At 30.8% G+C, this 23241-nt stretch overlaps 1 protein-coding gene across 2 annotated transcripts in view; it reads right to left on the bottom strand.

The window, feature by feature from the left end:
• Positions 1-23241, bottom strand: part of LOC100573428 (peroxidasin homolog) — a 459362-nt gene that overhangs the window by 429984 nt on the left and 6137 nt on the right. Inside the window, exon 2 of one of the 2 annotated variants that reach the window (XM_029491313.1) lies at positions 16826-16914. The exons of the other annotated variant lie outside the window; for it this stretch is intronic. The gene's annotated coding sequence lies outside the window, so the exon portion shown is untranslated. The remainder of the gene's footprint in view (positions 1-16825; positions 16915-23241) is intronic. 2 annotated transcript variants of the gene reach the window in all.

The raw sequence follows: 23241 nt of genomic DNA, 5'->3' as shown, positions 1-23241 counted from the left end.
TTTCGCTTTGTTTTTAAATTATATTTTTTGGTTACATTATGTAAGTATTCCATTAGTCATGTTGACAAGTGCCGCTGATAGTCGTGATTGATATTAAAATGTTCAAAGAAAAAAATAATAATTATAAAATTCAATTAAAATTCATAAACACAGAAAAAAAATCTATGACTCCAGAACATCAGATATTGTCGGTATACTCGCTATCGGTGTACGTTAATTTAATATTATTGTATGGCAATTAATTGTTATAGAATTATATAAAATTGGGTTTCCATTCTACCATTTCAAAAATTTCATTTTAAACTTTTCGGTTGTGTGTTAAGTACCAATATTTTGTTACTTACGACTTAGATATACGGAATACATGACGAAACGGTTTAGTGGATACTCGGCTTAAGGTTTTTGGGTTGACTGCAGTTCCGAGATTTTCCGAATGTTTTATTAACGATTTTATTGTTCATTTTCCAATCCACTAATGTCGGTCGAAATGTTTTCTAAGTCCAAATATCTGGTAAATATATCTGGCAGGTACCTGGTAATGTAATAAATGATATAATGGATATAACCACATGCGTTCCATTCACAAACGTGTAGACGTGCATATTCCTAAAAAAAGTTATTAGTCCGAACACACGTCCAACATCCCAAACGCCGGCTTTATGTTAGGTAATCAGTCGGATATATCTATATGCGTTTTCCACTTTAAAATTAGTCGCAATAATCTAAAAGTTTTTCCAAGCATAATTTTTTTTTCGTGCTATTGCGAAATGGGTAGTTTGACATTTTACAGTATTTTTATGTAATAATTTTACAACACTAGAGTAATAATATTAAAAGAAATTCGTTATGTCTCTCCACTATCTTTATTAAGATAAATATCGCAAACTTTACTCTTTCCGCTGTGCAGACAATATTATATAATTGAAATTTGTTTGAATATTTTTGTGCGCTTAACATGCAAACATTCTATTTATCATAATTTCGGTAGTATTTTTTCTTTCCAAGTCTTATCGATGTAGTTAAAAATATAACTTATGGAATGCCGTCGTAATGGCCAATAAAGAGTATTGCGTGAAAAATGTGTCTTAATGTGAATTAAATGGAAAAATACGTTATTTATAAACAACAGAGGTCAGTTTAATGTATGGACAGTGATTTATATACATTAGGTACTTTGTGATCTCGTTCTCGTGTATACAAATTATTATCATAATATATTGTTATTTAAGACTTGCCAACAAAAATGGATTGGATTACAATTAGGTAAGAACAATATAATATTAATTACTTACGTTATATCAAATTCATCAAACGATTCTCCATTTTTACCACTATATAACAAATCTTTCTTAATATATTTTAACAATTTGTGTCGAATTTGTGATTAATTCAATATTACTCTGACATAAACTTTTGGGACATTTTCAAAGGAACTAAAATATTTTTCATAAACACCACAACAAATGTAACATCAATACAACATAATATTTATGTTTGATAGTTCGGATAGAGAAAATTAAATTAGTTCGCACCAACGGAACGATTTCAATATTATAATATTATATTGGCTTGTTGATCTTTCTATTATTTTCGAAACCATCATTAAATATTGTACCTTGAATAACCATCTAGATTCTAGATCTATTGACATATAAAAAATATATTTTATTTTATGATAATACTTATTCATTTTTAATCTATTGTTACATACTCGGGATGTTCATTTTATAAATTTTTTTTTATAATCGACCAAAAATGTACCTAGTGTTTAGTACCTAGTCAATATAATATTATGAACTCACATTCTGAATTTCGATTTAATATTACAGATCATATTATATTATTTAGTTGAACATGTATTATTTTGAACGTCCTGACTTTTTAAATTGTTGATTAAAAATATATCCATTCACGGTGTAAATTAGTATACCTACCTAACTTAGTACCTAACCTACGTAGTTTCGTACCACTCTGATAATATAAAAAAATAAATTTTCATAATTTATTGTTTTGCTCCCAACCACAGTTACCCTCCCTTCATCAATAATCTGAACCCATGCTTGCTGTCACCTGTAATAACTATAAGTTTAAAATTTTGCTAGTGCGGTGATTTTTTTTTTTTTATCATAGTTTTGTTGTTTGTTAAAAGTTATTACTTAGGTGACTCAATTGTACATGGGTAAAAAACTAATATTACACAGTACCTATAAGAAACGTTTGTGGCAGGTACTAAGGTATAATTAATAATAATTATAATATAATTTCACGTATTACGATGTTCCACGTATTTTAAGCAAAGTATATCTTACAATAATTATTATAATTATAATTATACAACGCACAGGTCACAATAATTAGGTCATACGTTGGTCTAAAATAGACTCGTAATTTTTAATTAAACATGTGACCCGCGTATCGAAAGTGAAATTTACGTTTTCAATTGATGTAACAGATATAGGTATATCACGAGGTTCGTTCAATACACAATCAATTTGATTGGCTACCTACAACACACATTTTCTATAACCATATTAATTAAAGCTTTGGAAAAATAAAACACACGAAATCTAAATAATTGTTTCATTTTTTTTTATCATAGTGACTTATTATGTTATATCTTTTAAGATAGGTAACTTATATTATGTTAAATTTCTTAACCAGGGACAGAAAATTTTTAAACTTATCCATGTAATCAACTCCGAGCATTGAATAAGTATTAAGTAAGCTAGATGAGTGGAGGAGTTAAGTATGACCCGTGTAATTTTAGATGCATTTATAAATAATAAATATGTTCATTCGATAGGTGATACTTAGATGTGAATTATACACATTATAGAGATTTAAAAATATAGCGTTTCAATAAAAAAAAAAAAAAAACCGAAATAAATCCTCATCAGAAAAAATTTTAAATTCTTAAAATCACTAATTCAAAAATGTTACCTAGATTAAAATATGTATAGGTATAATAATTAAACGGATTAAAAGGAGATATCATCGCAGTTGAATATTTACCTTGTATATCATATAATATATTGATTATGTTAGGAATTTAATTTCAAAGTCAAGGTGCTAAGTATTTTACCGTGATATGAGGAATATTGATTATCGAACGACTTTCGTATACCTATACCCTATAGCTTATACCAGGGACGGGCAACACAATTCTACTAGAGGGCCAACATTGAAATCTAGCGGATCAGAGAACATAATGCGCCAAAAAAAAAAGCTTTACGTTGACAATGCCCCTATAAATAATATAATATTATTTACATTTAATAGTTCAATACTAGATAAGAATTCATATCTACGTTTTACGATAAACATCGGTTTTAGTAATTTTATAATTATAATGAAATAAAATACACAAAAATCGGTACCATTTTATAATTTTTTTTATAAACCGATTTGAAACGTAGCGCAGCCAATGAAAAATGGTACGAGGCCACCATATTTGCCCATCCCTGCTTTTGCCCATCCTATGGCTTCTACAATCTACACGCCGCGCAGGTTGTTTGATATAACTATTACAAGGCCACGCACTGGATAATGTTGTATCTTCGATGCTTTTCTTTCGTCAGTGCGGAAAAATCTATATCCGCCCCGTGTATGCCAAACGTACAAAAAGAAAATATGATATACGCATTGTCTTTAAATTGTATTTTCGGTAGCTCTATAATACACGCGCTGTCTTCGTTACTCTTTTTTTTTTTTTTCGTGCCGACAATGCGGAGTTAATATTTCTAAGAATTTCCGAATTATTGATTTCACATCAAATCTTGTTACTATTTTGACAATGCGATGATCAAGCTTCGTGCGTTGTTCATGATTTGAACACACAAATGTATCTTTCCGTGTCTGGAATTCAAAAGAACCGGAAATACGACTATACGGCCATTGCAGCGACTGCTGCAGCGACGCGTTTGTTTGGAAAAATTTCGGATACGGAATGATAAATACCCGTTGCCGGTGTTTTTGCCCGGTTTTATTTATTTATTCCTAACTGCGGCACTATCACTGCACAGGACTTTGGACGAAAATATTAAGGTGTATGAAATATAGAGTGAGACGCGTAGGTAGTAGGATGTTGTGAAATTTATACGTTTTACCCACGAAATGTTTTAGATGTATATTATCATCCATATATACCGTGTCCGGAATAACAGTAGGTAACCGTTTTAATGTATTATAATGTACTGTTTCAACCGACCGCGGTAAAATATTCTCTTTTTTTACTCATATATACAATTAATTAGAAATATTATTATTGTTGAGCGGACCGCAGTTTTGCGCCGTTTATTAAAACAGAACAGTGTTATAATATAGGCCAAGTGACGATATTTTGATGGGTTATCAGCTGGTTGCGACAGTTAAACAGACTAATAAATCGACTGTGGCCGCGTATCCGTAAGTTAAGAAGGTGCACCACCAACTGATCGAATTAACTGTAATTATTAAGACGACGTAATATCATAACACTTCCACACGCGTAGCCACGTGCAAAAATACGTTACGACCACTGTGCGTGCAAGCAACTGAAAGCGATAAAAAGTATGACGTCAGGTAGCAGAACTGTGGGATTTTGACTACGCATAGATGTCGATTCATTAAATTTAGCCAATGTTTTTATCCTAAGCAAATGTCAATATTTAGTTTTTCGACTGAGATATCAATGAACGCATACCAATACCAATGATTGGTATTTATACATTTTAAATGTTGTGCAGAGTAAAACCATTTTACAGGTTTTGCGGAACATACAAATACGGTGCACAGATACTATATATGCGAGTGTGTGACCTATATAGGCGGTAGGTAATTAAAACAAATAACACACTTATTTTTAATATTTTTCAACATATAAACTTTTAGCGTTAATCATATTATTTGTTAACTTACTATCAACTTTCAACATGCCCCCCCTAATGTTCTGAATACTGAATTAATTTCTCTACCTAACCAAAGGGAATTTTTTTCATTACCTTGACCATTGGAAAATACTTACCTTATGGTGGCCTTATGAAAACTAAATTTAGTTCTTATTCTATTTAAGTTTCCAGTAAAATATTGCCCTTCACAATAGATAGTATATTAATATTTTTAGATTATATTACGTAATCTTTGATCATATTAATAATGTGATGGTAACAACATTTTTCGACTGTAAAATATGATTATACGATATTTATTTTCCGTCGACGGTTCTAAACGTTAAAAATGATTATGTACTTTAAAAACAACATCTATGCTGCAATAGCAGCGTACTTATTTACTTGTTTTTTTCCCTGTTCGAATAACTGCAAAACTTTTTTATGACAGTTTAGCATCCGAGAAATTGCGTTCCCGTGAAACGCAATAAAACACGTTAATTGAGTAACTCACAGTGCAGACGTTAAGGTTTCTCGCGAGTTCGCACAAAACGACGTGGTCTATTTTTGAATATTTTTAACCGCTCGCATTCAAAAACTAATATCTGTCTGATGGCGATCGACTATTATATCATAACGATATAACGAAAAAAAGGTGCACAAATTAAAAGTTGCCATATGATAATATGTGTGACTTTGGGTTTATGTTTTTATTGCGAATTCAGCCGGAGGCGGTGGCGTTCATCGCGTCTCTCGTTCGCGCGGCGGCGGAGAGAAAAATGTAAAAATCGTTTTACCTTTTTCAATTTTTCTTTCCTCGCTGCTTCCACTTTGTGTTTTTTTTTTCATCCTCCGTTGAAAAGTCACCAATCTAGATAAGTAAAGAAACGTTCTCAGGTCCAGGTCATTTATTTACGTTACGGGTTGTTCGTCTATTGTCCAAAAAACCTTTATTTTTTCGATTCATTAGTGCCGTTGGCGCCGTGCCAAAAGATTTTTCTGAATATTTTAAAACAGCACCCGGTTCCGGAGACCTTTCCTTTCCTTTGGTAAGTTGTTCGCGATCCTTCTCGTCCTGTCGGCCTTCATCGCATTTTTCTTTTTCTACACTCACAAACGTCTACAACTTATACGCACGCCTAGACAGATAAATTTGTACGGACCGTAGTGACATAAAACAAATTACTATTGAAAAATAACATAGAATGAAAAAAAAAAAAACGTTGTTCCACTGTGTACGAACAAGGTAGGTAACCCTGCAAACTTAAAATAATAACATTATATTACGTTATATTATGTACCTACCTACTCAATTGATAAAATAAACCTCGTGCATATTATCATATAACGTTAAACTTAACATTCAGGGCACATATTACGTTTTTGTTGTGTCGTGTGCTGTTGCTGCTTCAGCAGACCGTAATTTAAGGGTGAGTGGGACTACGTTTTGCTTGGGAGACACTTTTTGGAATTCGACTTATAGGTAAAATGATTGGTCATTTGGGATGAATTCACTTTTTTTGGAAAGGATTTTAGAAACAGTTGCACAAAAATATAACTAAAAGAAATCCTGATATTTTGTTCGAAGATCGTGATTCTTGTATTCACATTTTTAAGTATAACATTATATATTATGTTACGGCTCAAGAAGCTCACGCTGGTACTGAATCGAAAACATCCTTCGCGATTACTCCGGTGGTTTTAGAAATGCATTGAGCAACGACGCCACATCGATACAGCGTTTCAATAGGTATAATAATTATAATTATTGCGATGCGGTCTAACCCTCGTCGGAATGCATAATATTTTACCCACCTACGTAGAATATTATCGTAACGTAAAACATTAATATACGACGTGCAAATGCGGATACACGTACGGGAGTAGGATTATTTATGGAAATATGAATTCTAACACACAATCGTTACGTTGATTAAACGCTGAATAAAACGAATACCGTTGTGAATGAAATCAGAGAAACAATAATAATATATTTTATTAATATTTACCCACATAATGATATGACGCGTGTTCAAACCATAATATTACCGTGGGCTTTCGACGAAATCGCTTCGTTACACGTCTTCTAATTCGTGTACGCACAATCTGCATATTAAGACTGTCTGGTCAAAAAATTATCATAATAATATTATACATTTTTAAATTAATTAATCTGCGCGTACGGTGTAGTATGGCGTATATAGGTATAGCGTGTTGACACTGCGGCGCATGTATCGTTTAAACACGCACCGAATAAATCTTGTAAATTACTTCAAACTAAGTTTTTATTAGACATACTATAAACTTTTCGTATAGAACTCTATAACTTAATTATACGTCGGTGTATTATAAAATATAAATCAAACGCGCATGTGAAATAAAAACTGTTACCCAAGTAAAACCGTATTTTTCTCGCAGTGTCGTATTATACTATTTTATATGCCTGTCGTTATAATATAATAATTATCCCGCGCCTTAAAGTTTCCAACGAATTAACGCGAAAATAACAATAATCATAATAATATGTATGAGGCACTACAACAAGCCCTCCCGACGAAGTGTCGTGCGTTATCCGGACAAAAATATTCATCTTTTAATCTCATCGAGAAAAAATATATACGCACTACACACAGTATCTTTCTCATTTATTGATTTCGCACGATGGTTTTCTATAATTGTTGATATTTTAAATTTTAAACAACTCGCCAAATGCCAAAATCAGTGCACAGGGCGTCACCCGGACTGTTCGATTTTGAATTATTATATTGGTATGCTTAAAACCAAACAAAATAAATTGTTGATTTTTTTCAAATTTAACTATTCGCATTGTTTTTATTACAATAAATCGTGTCGTTATTCAGTGAACAAAAAAAAAAAAAATGAATTCTCAGATAGGTAATTTAAAACGTTCAATATGTATACTTATGATGATCGAACGATAACATGGCTTTCGTTGAAACATCGTGTGTTTTACTTACAAAGTTTTTTTTTTTACATTTCGAAACGAAAGGATATCAAGTTTTATGGTAATAATATTATGGGCGATGTGTCTGAGAAAATTACCTCACTAAATCCACCACACATTTATTATTCGTTGCAATGTAAACCAACATTTCGATAATCGATCAAATTGCTTACATGCATAATTGCATAGAGAGTCAGAGACTGTAACCGATGTATCGAAACGGTGAATGGCGTATAGTTTTAGTCACACATGTGCGTATAAAATCTATTATTGAGCTCAAGCTTTGAACATTATTGCGCATTTATTTTAATCAATAATAACAGTAACTAGGAAAAACTATAATAAACCACTTTTTTTTGTTGATAATTTGATTTTTTACAATTTCCCAATAATTAATTCGGCATACGTCAAATACATTTGTATTTTATTTCTCATAAAAATGCAGTTTTTGAATTCGCTTCTACACGTGTTAATTTTTTCCGAGGAAAAAATAATATATAAACATAGGAAAACAATATAAAATAAAGTGTGTCAGCTTTGTGTCTGTTATAATATACTAGTTGTGTGTTTTAGGATTGTATTATATGAATTCGTTTGAGTTTGAATTTAATTTAATTTTTATATGAAATGCAATTTCAAAATAGTTTTAGTGCAGCGAAATAAAACATTTTTGAATGCAACAATATCCGTCCCATTAAAGTTATCAAACTTATATTATAGTCTAAAATAACTAACACGACTCGCGTTTAAACACTTTAAATGTGCCTGGTAGAATTTCCTGGTGCGAGTAATTTGATGTGAATTCTTTACATTCGGTTTTTAATCAACTAGAATTTATCAAAAAACCGTTTTTCGTTGGTATCTCCGCCGAGTTTTACAATTTGGTTATATTACAACGACATAATATAAACTATGGTAGTCTCGGTAGGCAGTACCTACTGCTTCAGCAATCCAGCCATAAAGTATTGAAAAGCTTTCCAGCGACGACGACGGTCGACCACACACGCAGACTTTAATTGTTTTAGCACCTATAAATATTCATTTTATTTATAGGTTACGGCAATATGTGTATTTACAATATTCTATTATAAATAATTATACCAATGCGGTCATAGTGATATTATTATAAATGTTCGTAGTGATCATATAAGAAACTATAATTGCCAACTATAATTATATATTTTACGATATTGATTAAGGAATACATATTTTATTCAGAATGTTTTAAAAATATGAACCTCGTATTGATGACTGACTCATATGCCTTTCCGCGCACAATAATTTGATGAAATTAAAAATAAAATCAGTAAGTAGCTTTTTCTCTTGAATAATATAATATTATGAAAATTTTTCTTGTTTTTTAAACGAACAGGCGTCGTATATATTTACACGTTTTTCAACGGTTTTTGCTTCGTCATCATATTAAATCAAAAAACCTATATCTAATTTTCTTCTACCAGAAAAATAGCCCAAAGACATAAAAAAAAAAATACATCATTATAAAATAAAATATACTCTACTTGCAGTAACCTAAACAAAAAATTCATATAATTTTTCGACGCACAGTTTCGGATTTTCGTAGAAAATTAATCTTTTTTATTAACATTTCATATTAAAGAATATACGTTTTTATTCAAAACCATAGATATATGTAACAAATAAACTAACAAATATTGTAAATAAAAATAAAAACACTCGTTGCAGTCTGGTCACTTTAGGTTTACGATCGTATATTATCGTGGTCATCTCGAGTTGGACAACAACAACGCGTGTAACACATATTATTATTTCAACAATAATATTTTAAATTTTATTTTACTTTGTATTATTTTATGCTAACGCGCATTTGCTTGGCTTATTATAAATATTAACTTAGGTACAGTAGATAGTATAATTTCTAATTAAAAAAAAAAAAAACAATAAAAAACAATAACATAAAATGTAAATTAAAACATTTTTAACCTGTGAGTTGGTTTTATTAAATTTTCACGTACACAGCGTTATGATAATACGGTGGTAGGTCGTGCAATTAAATAATATTATAATGAAAAAAGCGTCGGTCCAAAGTCAAACAATCCAATGTATTACCAGTCGCATAATACATTTTATTCATCCCCCTTCGACCTTCCAAGCGGAACCGTCCGACAATCACTCACGTTTTTATAATTGCAATTGGTGACTCGTTTTTTAGTGTCGTCAACAATATTATAATATGGGTAAAAAAAAAAGAAAAATAGATGGAATCTCTATGAAAATAAATTATATTATTTCAACAACTTGTTACCTATACTGTTTGAATCCGAAGTCGACAATACCTCGTCTATAAGATTATATTATTTAGAATAAAATATGCCAATAGGGTTGGAAACATATTCATATAGTCAAAAGTTCTGTACAGGCTATATTTAGGATACATTGTATAATGCGTCTTATTTATAAAATTCCATATAATTATTATGAATAAAAAATTATTCTATTTAGAACAAATCGATCGGTCTTCATTCCATCATACAAAATGATCATTCATTCGATACAATGATGCAATTTAGACATAAAGATTGGATTTGAACGTATTAATATAGGTATAAATACGATATAATGCGATAAAGTTTGATCCTACGATGGACGTTCTCGTTTATTTAACAGTATAATTGTATTCACTATTGAATATTTCTATATCTCTACACTTTTACATTTTAATAGTTAAATTTTGATAACACTATGATTCCAGACGTATTAGGTGCCGCAGTGGCGTCATTTCAGTTTTTATTAGACTAGGGCAACTTTTCACGGCTTTTCCAAATCAAAACTTTTTTTCACTCAGATTCTCGTAGCTTAGTGCAATAGTGGTTAAGGGTGGGGGGGGGTGTGGTAAATTTGCCAACTTAAGGTTGATATAAATACTAGAATGGGGCATATGCCCAAGTTGCCCCACCCCAAATGACGCCACTGTTAGGTGGATGCCAATGTACGGTTTAAAAATGGTCATAACTCGCTTCTTGATAAAAAAAATATCGATAAAAGCCTCCGAGAAGACCTAGATAATAATCTGATAATAATCTGAACTTTAAAACTTATGAGAGGTAAATTCACTCTAATTTTATAAATTACGGAATAAAATGTGTTATTGTGAACGTACAAATTGCCATGTTGTACGTTTGTAAGACGGGGACAACAAAATGTTCGTGTGGCGTCATCTTAAAAGTAATTTGAAGTATCTAAAACTATTAGTAATCTAAACTTGTTTCAAAATATCTTATCGTGTAATAAAATCAATCTGTACGTTGGAATGAAAACCGGTATTTATGAAGGAAAATCTGTGCATTTGAGGTCTATCTAGCTAAGTTGAGTTTTATTTATGAAATTGTTTCGTTGTTATTTTTAGTCAGAAAAAGTGCAACTTTAATAATTATTATCGTCTTACCCAAAATCAATTTATGGCTACCGGGATATGAAAAGATGATGGTTTAATATTATAATCAAAATTATAAAATTGATAGGTATATAAAGTACCTATATGTGAGCTAATGTCATTTGAGACTGTTATTCGTTACCTATATAGTCTAATGCAATTATATTATGTACTTACATACAATATATTTTTTTTAGTTCTCCACGAACGCTACAAAATAGCATTTACAAATATATATGGATACAATTCGGACTTAAATCCGAATTGAATTAGTCGAATCACTTTCTATTAACGTCAGCTAGTGTTCTGTTAATATCTACGGACGGTATCTCCCAGCGATTTAAATCGGATTCAGCAGCCGTTCGCACGGCTAAACAATTTAAAGGATTAATGCGTAAGAATTGTTATAGATTTTCAGGTGTAGGTAGGCTGTTCAGTGAAATTGCAATGCGACGTCGGTAGTGTATATATTATACATATAAGTGTATTATATTATTACAGTTAAACATCACAGCCGCTCCTGTCGACCAATCGTTATAATATATATTGTATCCAGTACAATACTTTTAAAATATTATTATGTTCAGAATACGTGTTTGAATACTTGCAGGTGTCATTTGTATTTGAAATACGTATTCGAATACTGTGTTTCAAAAATTATTTGAATATAATTACAAATACATTTTATGAGGATTAAAAATACTTGAGAAGTAATTTTTTTGAAGTAGGCATTAAAATGTTTGTACATTTATCACAAATGTATACTTGCTTAAATCATTAATTATTAAAACTAAATTATTAATAAAATACATTCTTTAATCGGTTCGTCTGATGCCACATACCTACTGTATTGGCAAGCTTTAACAATGTAGATATGAATTTTAAGTACTGTGTCACCTGCGTAATGAAACCTTAAAAATTCTTAGAAAATTTTTTTTCAAGACCAATTTTTAAAATTTTAATATACCTATGAAACAAAAATATTCTATATTTAATATTCTGGAATAAAGTACAAAGACAAAGTATTTTTAATGTATGTATTTAAAATTATACTCTTGTCAAAAAGTATTTGAATACCTAACAAGACTGATTGTATCGTTGTTATATTATTAGTATAGTATCATCGATTGTAAATATTTATAATATTAAATTATATTTGCGATCAATGGTAATATATAATATAAGTACGCCCGTGCAGGGTTACGTTTTTATTTTGTTTTTTAGGAGATAAATTTAACACATTTTCTATCTTCCCAGAACGTTACGGGAATTCACTTCCGAAGGTTTTTATTTTTTTTTTAAATAAGTCATACTGTGACAATATATACGTGTATTTCAGACAAGCACGCGAGTGTAGTACAAAGCGGCAAGACGGGAACACTCGTTTTCGTGGGTTTACTTTTTATCCGTTATCGACCAAGGTTATGGAATTCACATATTGGGTGGTAAGTGATAAATTGTTTTTAAATTTCCCAGAGCAGTAAACCGTCTCCCCGTGCATATACACACGCCCACGAAGCGTTTGTCCGTAAAGCGCCAAATGCCCGAAACGGCCGTAGATATCTGCTGCTGCTGCTCCCGTCCATTTTAAACGCGGACGCGTTTTAGCCGGACCACGCACGGCCGAAAAGGTCTATACACGACTTTTATTAGCCGTAAACGCCTCCATAATAATAATGCACTCGGCGACGGGTTCTTCATAAATGATTTTACCGTAAAAGCGGTTACCGCGCGGTCCATCCCTTCCTCATCACGTTCCCCAGTAATGTTCGCCTTCACGCCGTACCTACTATAGGTATATGGCCGCGTACGTTTGCGTATTCCGGTCCATTTAAAAAATTGAATTGTCCGGCATTTTCCCATCATTGGTTGTACTACATCTAAATAATAATACGAGTGTGGAGCCCGAGACGCACATAATATTATATTATTATATTCCGACGGTTCCGGTATATTATATTATTACATTATACACATTAGGTATATATACGTTGGAATTTGCGTACAACATTTCAACGCTGATTCGACGCTATTACGCCGTACACAACTACCCGTATACGTCTTAATAATTCGATAATACACGCCGTCGTGTTATTTTTATTATTAAACTCTATGATAATAATATCATTGTTGTAAACCAGAAGTTGCAATTCGCGACTCGGGATTTTTTCTCGACAACAACAACGAATTTTCCGCGTACCCGTTTGATTAGGAAAACCGTCAATATTACGATTGTTTTGGTGTCGAAATATTGTAAAACAATATATTATTGTTTATATTTTGTTTCGCCTCCAATTATAGATAAAATATGTAAACGAGATAGAATGGTAAATATGTAATACCCTGCGGTAAACGATAAGCTATCTATGCAACACGTCTCGCAATCAAATTAAAACATACTCGCATGAGCTAAAGATCTACGATCCATGAATGGAACCTTCGCAAAAATTTTAGCTCCTACACACGCCTACATTCTACAAGTAATACAAATAATACTAAAATGTATTTTGGAACTAACCGATTAATCATTTAATAGGTCGTTGTCTGGCAAGGAGGCGTCGTCACGGAGACGGGCTTACAAGTTACAAAGTAGTACCTACCTGTATGAAGATAAACATTTTTTTTTTCATAAGACATACATCGACATTGTATAGTCTTCGTGGCATTTAATATTTATATGGTTATCACGGTGAAATTCCCACTACACGTAAACAAAATATTATATTTTAAGAATGTATAAGGCCAGGCAACTTCTGAGACACTCCTGCTCTTGTATATTTTGTATCTGTGTGAAAATTCTCCACCTTGTTCGAGGAAAAGCACTAGGTAAAAGGAATTCAACCCTCACAGAAACACGTTACATAAAATTATCTGGGTATTTTTAATCATAATTTTAGAACGAGTCGATAAAATATTATCTTTACCACATTATATTATATATATATAATATCCAGTATCCACCCAAAATATGTAGGTTCCTCATACATTTAGGACATGGCAAATTCATGCAAATAGGTATTTAATGCAATGGTTATTTCTATGAAATTCACTAAAAACTATTGGATTTTCCTATAATAGTAGGTATATCATTATTATCTTCACGTTTTTTCACATCGTTGTCGTTGTCGTTTTCAATATTTCACAGATTATTAGTTTTTTTGGATACCTAAGTAATATAGCACGCATAACGTCCGTCGTCCTACATGTGAAACGTATTTGTTTGTAATGAAAAAAAAAAAAAAACAATAGTATTTTCCCCCCGGTAGAGGACAACCATACAAAACATAATAATTTAATATTATTTTAATACAGTACGCAACATTATAATATGGTTATTGGTGGCTAAAACCTGGCTCAGGTTCAATACATTGTCAACGACGTAGGTGTAGCACATTATTCCGATTAGAATGCACACAATTTTTTCAATTTGATATGGATAATACCCTTAAATTGTACAAATCGATTACATGCAAATGACCAATTGATATTTAATATTTTGTGATGGAAGCTTATAATAGTACATAAGTATTAAGTAGCTATCAGCCGGTAGTACGGCATATTTATTCCTTCTGGATCCATTTTCATTTTCGGCCATATTTGATTTTTAAACCTTTGTTTCTGGTATGAGCTGAAATAATTTTTATAGTTATACTTAGAATACAATTTGAAAATGTAAACAAAACTATCTTCTACACATTTTGTTCACAATGAATGTTATGTTTTTTGTCAAGTGACGATCAGAGAATGTACTCATGAATGTTATGTGGTTAATTTTAATATTTTCAGTAGCTAGTCAAACATGGTGTGATAATTGTGGGAAAAAATAATGAAAATGAAGACAAAAGAAACAAAGACATATTAATATTAATACATGGAAATCATTTTTTTGAGATCAGATTTATGTAATTATTTCATCTCTGTTATCTTTATTATTACATATTTTTGTATTTCCGTTTTTGAAATACTCAATTTTCAATTGCACGGTATGTGGTTACCCAATAAGATGTCAGTTGTTGAAGGCTTGAAGCTGCAATAATTTTATGTAGGTACCCAGTTCTAGAAAATATTTTACACAAATATAATCTTCTTTATTATGTAATATTGAATTGTCACGAGTTTGGATTCTATTATATAAACTAAAGGATAGGTAAATTTGTTAAGCAGATCTGTGTGTCTAATCATTCAATGTCAGAATGTCACTCTCATATTTATCAGATAATTCGATTTACGCTCGCCGGTTGCATATTAGATGGGATTTATTCAGGACGTTCGTTCTTTGAATACGAATTTCCCAACAATTCGCGTAACAAAGAGTTATTATTATTAAAAAAAAAAAAAAAAATGACTCGAGTCCCTTTGAACGTCGTTTATAGTATTTGAATGCAGCGTACGCTTTACATTGAAATATCTTGTAGAGACTAGCATGATTTCACGATGATAGTTAAAACAAAAATTATTATTGTGTACCTGTGGTGGTGTCGTATATATATATATATACCTAAAATGTAGTTATCTACGCGACAGTTTAACAAACGAATTATATTAACCCTACTTTAATATTATGCGCATGTACAATTTGATTCGAGGTGGAGTGACGTCAAAGATCACAGTAGGTACAAAAATATTGTGTTTAATTAGAATGACTGTGAGATTAATACAATTTTTAAGTGATATAAGTAGTGTGTAGTGTATCTGACATGATATTTTTATTATTATAATAACGGAATTTCAGGTTTGTTAAAGTTCGAAAAAATATTATTTAATACACTTGAAAATGGCATTTAAAATGTTTTTGTACACATTTTTATCACATTTTGAATGATTTAAGATAATAATATTATATCCAGCTTTATAAGTACCTAATACGCGCATCAAAAAAAAAAAAATCAATTTGTATTGAACGATGAATTTCAGATGTTCAGGCTCATATTTTGTATGATGATAAACGCCGTTTAATAGATATCAAACTTAAAAGTATCATTATAATATGACTCATAATATTTACGTGTTTATTTCACCAATTATTAGGATTATTTTTTATTTAATGAAAATTTACTATTTACTTGAAAATGTGTCTAAACAATATAATACTTTGTGCAATGTAATTCAATAGTTTATATGCAATTTTATGTCACCCATTTTACGCATAAAATAAAAAAAGATATCTAACATTAAGGATACAAAATATGAAATAATTATAAAGTTAAATTTGTCAAAAATTGGTGTTGTGTAAAATATATTCAAGTTTTTCCATATTTGTTTTTAGTTTTCCCCGATTATGAATAAAGTGCACTGGGGACCATTTTACTTTTGATCCCCCCAATGCAGCAACTAGATAGAATTTGCTACCTACCGGAAACATTAATCATAGGATTCGTTCTACTATAAAAGTACAAAAATAACAGACATAATATAATATAATACATTGATTCTCTTTGAAGAATGTAATGTATGAGATAAATAATATATAGTTTTCGACGTATAAATATTCAATTTCTAAATGTAACGTTTTTTTAGTTCAAACGCGAATCGTTTATATTTCATAGGTAAGAGTTAATTGTCCCGTGCAAACATATAACTTACTTGGGTGGGCTGCAGCCTGACCGTATAGAAATACCAATACGAGTCAATATCACAGTCTCGCGGTATTGTATGGTTAGGTGCGCTTGAATCTAAAAACAAATATTCACGTTTTAAAAATATTCTACAAACCGCAACAACCTTTTGATGTAATAATATACTCGGTACGAGTTTAACAGTAAGTTGCGCTCTAATTAATAGTGGTATTTGATTATATTATTTGACGGAAGGTGTGTATACACCGGCTTTACCTAAAGTATTTTAAATAAATACGAACTATAATAATATATTTGCGAGGTGCGTAATTTGTTTTATATTCGTAAATAGTAGTCGACACACACACACACACACACACACACACACACACACACACACACACACGCGCGCGCTCGTATTCCACCCGTAGAGCTATAATCAAAGGACCCTGGAGTCCCGTGTTTTATTTCCATAAAATGATAAATGGTTAGTCTATCCCTATACACACATTCTTGTATGTAAATTCAATTCAAAGTACCCAGACTCTTGTATGGGGCCGCGTACGGACAGGGTCGTGCAGGTGGCTGTTCGTAAGACTTATTTGTGACGCGCACATAATAATGTCGCGGTAAAGATTGTTAGATTTTTTTGTCGATATTTTCTCTCTGCCATACGGCGGTGAAGCCCATTGGCTTTAAAATTGTTTTATATTCGTAAATAGTAGTCGACACACACCAGTGGCGTAGCCAGGGGGGGCTGGGGGGCTGCAACCCCCCCCCCCCCTCGCCCGAAATGTTACGAATATTTAAAAATTATTTTAATGGTCTATGATAGTCGCTCAAAAAGTCTTAAATTGTATTTAAAATATTTAAAAATGTACTACCTACCTACAGTGGCTTGCTCAGGAATTTTAAATGGGGGGGACAAAATTTTTTTTTTAAAATAAACAAAAGAAAGCGGATAAGTGGAAGCCGCTCTGCTGTACAGTAGGCTAAAATTATATGACTTTAAATTTAAATTCAATGATATATAGAATGTGTGCAAAAAACGGTTCTGAGCAGAGACGGTTTGGCAGCCTAGGATAGGTACTGTATATTATATTTATATTGTTGTTATTAATATATATATATATAGGTACATTTTTAACTACTAAATCATTTTAGAAGCTAATGGTTTTACAATGGTTTTTATTTATTTTTTTTATCCTGGATACAAATTATCATATATCATTGAATTCAAGTTTAATACAATCCATTATACATTGACCCACTTGTAACCTACTATACAGCAGAGTGACATCATTTAAGTTCGATAAATTTTGTCAAAATTAAAACTTTAAATATTTATAAAAAAAATTTCACATATATATGTATTTTTAATATTTTTCAACTGCTATTGTAAAAATATATTAGAGGACGTGTATTATATTTTCATGATTTTTGACCTAACAAATAAAAATGTATTGTGATATTATGTTATTTATAAAAAAATACAATATAAGAAAATTGCTACATTAGAAATCGAGTGAATATCCAATGATATTAAAATTTGAACTTCAAACGATAATAAAAATTTAATTTGACTTTCCGGTAAACAATTTTTTTTTGATAAAGGTAGACAAACTTATGAGGAATCTTGTATTAAATTATCAAATCTTAGATAGTTAGATTTAAAAATAAAATGTTTAATGAATTTCTAACTCAAAATAATTTGTACATTTTCGTGATTTTTTCGTAATTGGTCAAAATTTGAACTAAATACTTATAAAAAAAAATTGTGACTGTATTTATATATTTTTCAACTGCTATTGTCAGAATATATTATGAGCCCCGTATTCAATTTCAAGCTTGTTGACTTAACGAATAAAAATTAATGACTCTAAACAGCTGTAATAACTAATAAGTGGTTTTCTGTAGGTCAGAAAAAAAAACAATACGGGGGGGGGGGATATAATCCCTAAACTCCACCCCCACACCCAGAGCACGCCACCGTACCTATAAGTATTAACACTTTTCAGCTATCTATCTGTGCTAGTATGTATGTAATGTGCAAAAGTGTAAAAGTTGATCAGCCTCCCCGAAAGAAAATCCTGGCTACGCCACTGACACACACACGCCCACACCCACATACAACCACACACACGCGTATTCCAGCTGTACAGCTATAATCAAAGGACCATGAAATCCCGTGTTTTATTTCCATAAAATGATAAATGGTTAGTCTATCCCTATACGCACATTCTTGTATGCGTATATTCAATGCAAAGTACCCACACTCTTGTATAGGGCCGCGTACGGGTAGGGTCGTGCAGGTGGTTGTTCGTAAAACTTATTCGTGATATGCACATAATAATATTGTCGCGGTAAAGATTGTTGGAATTTTGCTGTCGATATTTTCTCCCTGCCAGCCGGTGGTGGTGCCCAATGGTTTTACACAATATTGTGCATCACACACAATGGTGGTAATAGCAGCATTGGAACGCTGAGGGTGACCTGCAGGACCCAAAGGCAGATATCATAACGTGTTGCGAGGGAATTTCCGAAGAGAAAATGGAACGAATACGCGTAGGTAAGAGGGGAAGAGTACACAATACAAAATAATGGATGATAAACAAAATAACCGAATCGTGAGCGAAATCGTTATTGACAATAACGGTGCGTCTTCCGACTTGGCGGTGTTTATTTAAAATAATTAACAATAAAATGTTTTATATAGTATGTACGTGCATGGAGATCACGATGACTTTAGTTGACAATTGTAATGTTATAGTGTATTAGGTACTTATATATATATATATATAGGCTAAAGACTACGTACAATTGAGTTTATTATTATTTCAAAGAAACGATTGGTTTTTCTTGGCCTAATTTTTTTCTTTTTTTTTTTTTAAAATACACGTATTTATATACATATATAAATTCATTAAATACATATATTTTCATACTAGAATAAAAATGTTACAGTTATATTATATTTTCCTCTTTTCTACTATCATTTAAATTTTTTTTTAAATACACTCACCTATAATGTATATAACAATCGTGCACAAGATGGATTTTTCAACGAAAGTTAACCTATTTGCTTGGACAACTCATTAGTGGTTCTATATAAAAGGAAAATATTTAAAATATTTGTATTTAGTATTAGAAGCAGTGTCCATCGACTTCCTCATTATGAGACGATTCTTTATTCTGTGAAACATGTTCTTTTTTTCTCTCCCTTTTACATCATCACATTCACAATATATTATATTATTCAATTAACATAACGTAACACAGTTGATGAAAAAACATAATTAATTGTTTTTCACAATTATTTTTTGACATTAAATAAAAATAAAAGTAAACTTATTAACATAATATTATAATAATATGTACTTATTTAATGTTATTACTTTGTATATTCTTAATCGTACCATGTAAAATCGTTTTTAATTATTTCCTATTGCTATAATAGTCTTAATCCGCACAATTATAAAATCCTCAATGTGAACGACCATTTATTTAGACTTGTTTTGAAATTATACTAATTTATAAAATGTATATTGTTGTAGATTAAAATAAAAAAAATACTAATTTTACGGAGATAAGACTAAAATAAAAATCCATGCGTTAGTAATGATTACGTTTAACTTTAGATATTAAAAAGTCAATTAAATGCAATTATATTATGAAGATTTTGTTTCATATATAAGTAGTCAGCTTAAAGATGATTGAAGTAAAAATTATATGTTAAAAACTACAGTATCAATTCTACTCATCTTCAGCCCCACTTATATTCAAATATCAAAAAAAATTGTTGTCAGGATATTTAAAAACGAGATAATACATCTAAGCCAATGTATTCGACACGACAAGTGTTTATTTTGTTTTATCTTAATCGTAATTTTTTTTTTGTGCCCATGCGATTTTCACTCGTGGCAGCCAATGTAAAGCGATCTCTTCCGTTTCTTGTCGACTATTGTATAATCTCGACAGGTCAATCGAAACGAAAGTGGTTCATATTCCTAAACGGTTTAATATAATACTATGCCTACTAAAGAACCTACCTAAAGACTATGGGGAAGCTGACAACCGGACTTCCTTGAGTATCATAATGTTATAGCTATAACCGAAAGTAGTTGTGTTACCTATATTATTGTTATTACTGTAGTTTTTCATAATTTATTTTTTACGTTGATCGGACGTGTGAACTTTGGTTTGTATTCAATCGTTGTGGATCGTACTAATGCACTTGACATGTTATATTATAATGGCTGAAGTAAAGTATTTTATGAATGGTGACTATATAACTGTAGACTAAGACGAAAAGCCGCTTTGGAATAAATATTTAATGATGAATATCAATAATAATAAATTATCAAAAAAAAAATATCAAACACATAGTTATAAAAAAAACCGAGCTTGAACAGCTAAAACAATAATAGCAAATTATTTTTCAAAATAATAATAAATCACATATTTTTGTTATGAAGATTCGTTATAATACGTACTTGAAAATCGCGGATGAGTAACTGAATAATATGATACTTGAAACACCCTACCAGTTTAACCATCCGGGTGTATCTCGTTTGACAATAATAATAATAATAATAATAATAATAATAATAATAATAATAATAGCAATAATATTAATCTCGATATCGGTCTACACAATGATACAGACAATTATACATAGTAGTAACATTAAAGATAATAATAATAATAAATAATAATAACACAATACATAATCATAGACATAGACATAACATCAGCCAGTGCTTGACTTGGCAAAATTTCAGTAGGGGGACTCTGTTCACTTAAAAAAAAAAGAATGTCCCCATCACTTGTTAAATGTTACTGAGCACACATCTCCTAATACACATTTTTAAATCATATAAAAATATTTATAAATTATAAATAATTAATTAAAAATAATTAAAAATAAAAGTAAATTAATTAATAGTTTGCTAGATCCTAAGTTATGAAATAATCTATGAGACAAATAATTATGATGGCATCTTGTGCATTTTGATAAAAAAAAAATGCAGAATACGCTAAAATTACTGAAAAATTAGTTAGGGTAATCCGTCCCCCTGCGTACCCCCACAAGTAAAGCACTAAACATAGTATAAACCGTACAGTAGGTGTACTGTGTGCCTCATAATTTAGCTTAAGTATGTCACTGTAATGGATGTGTTAAATTTTATTTTTATGATAAATCATTGTATGCGGGGAAAAACGATTCTAAGCATGTATGGGATATTAGATTATAATATGTCTACAAAAAATAAAATAACAGTTTTGATGAGAATTTTGTGAATTTAAAATGGCTACAGTTTTGAATTTAAAAAAAAGGTTTTATCGTAAAATAATGTTCTGGTTTTTTCGTATTATTTTTTTAGTTTTTAGTTTAATTTTTAAAAAAGTTACTGAAATATTTCCACTCTTGACCTTTCAAAGTACATAGATTCAATTTTAGCCTCCTTCATACCTGAATATTGGAGTACCTACTTTTTCAATTATTTAAATTAAAAAATGCCTCAATACACTCTAACAAAAAAATAAATAACAAAAATGAATTCACTGCTCCGTTAAGAATCTAAAACTAACACAGTATTATCGTTCGTCGAATTGGCTGCAGTTTGGTTTTTACTTGCTTGGATACGTAGATGTTTGTAAGGTTTATGCCCTCGATTCATGCTCCAGTGGTAATAATGTTTGCTCGACAAGATACATTAGTGGTAGCTAGTATAACGAAATTTATTTATATTCGTTTTTATTTCTCGAGTTTGTTTGTATTTGATAGTTCTTCACAAGTCACTATTGCCATATTATCGTAGTATAATATAACTTTACATTTATTTTTTATCATTTCTTTGTGACATAGTATAAGTACCTACCTACGTATTATTACGGTAGTGTGTGCACTTGATGTGATTGATTCTTTAGATAGTGACTAATTAATCAAATTTTCTATCACATGTACCTATGTATAAGAAGGAACCGTATATGACTATATAAGTATTGCGTACAACGACGTGGAAGTGAATATTTTAATCGCGTCGAAATGATAAAAACTGGATGATGACATTATTTCACGAATTGTTTATCGGGTCCATAATATACGCGCGTTATACCTATCAATTGAATTACATATTACTTGATTTTTTTCTATGGACTATGATGATATAGCGCTTAAAATTTCACGGATTTTAAATTAATTTAAATTAGAAAAAATTAAAAGACTATCGCAGTTAAATGGTTGAGTCACTTGTTGGGATCGCTTGAAGGGTGGACTTTCTGGATGTATGTTGGTAACACACTTGACTGTCTTGAATATCTAAGGTTGTGTAGATGTATTCGTGAGTGCAGAAATTATTCCTGTTGAAAATTGATCAGGAGTTTCCTTTGTGGCTATGGCTAATACGTTATCACGCATGATAGTGAAAATTTTTGCTGAAG

The sequence above is a fragment of the Acyrthosiphon pisum genome, chromosome A3 (genome assembly GCF_005508785.2).
Source record: "Acyrthosiphon pisum isolate AL4f chromosome A3, pea_aphid_22Mar2018_4r6ur, whole genome shotgun sequence".
Taxonomy (NCBI): Eukaryota; Metazoa; Arthropoda; class Insecta; order Hemiptera; family Aphididae; genus Acyrthosiphon; species Acyrthosiphon pisum.
Note: the sequence above shows the minus strand (reverse complement) of the source record. Positions and strands in the feature narration are given on the sequence as shown.